Source organism: Rhinoraja longicauda, unplaced genomic scaffold (assembly GCF_053455715.1).
Source record: "Rhinoraja longicauda isolate Sanriku21f unplaced genomic scaffold, sRhiLon1.1 Scf000083, whole genome shotgun sequence".
NCBI classification, from domain to species: Eukaryota; Metazoa; Chordata; class Chondrichthyes; order Rajiformes; family Arhynchobatidae; genus Rhinoraja; species Rhinoraja longicauda.
The window spans coordinates 297,208-297,500 of record NW_027601301.1 but is presented as its reverse complement, the minus strand read 5'-3'; positions in this window follow the sequence as shown (position 1 = coordinate 297,500).

The following is a 293-nucleotide window of genomic DNA, read 5'->3' as shown; positions in this document are numbered from 1 at the left end:
GGCCAGTCTCGGTGGGGTTCGGTGCCTGCCCGGCACACACTTCGAACTCGGTGCAAAAAATACTCTCACTGTATTACCAATGTCCGTCAATGAGTCCGCCGACTCTCGCCCAGAGTCGCGCTACTTTTACCGATCTTTTTGTGTCCCTTCGGTTTCTTCCCTGACATTTTTGCACCTCACCACACAATCTTTTCTAAGTGTCTCTGAAAATCGTGTTCCCGAAAATCTCCGGGCACGCCACCTCCATCTTCGCGCAAAACAAACCGTTTTGAGGTCGGCGGGAGTCGGCCCGG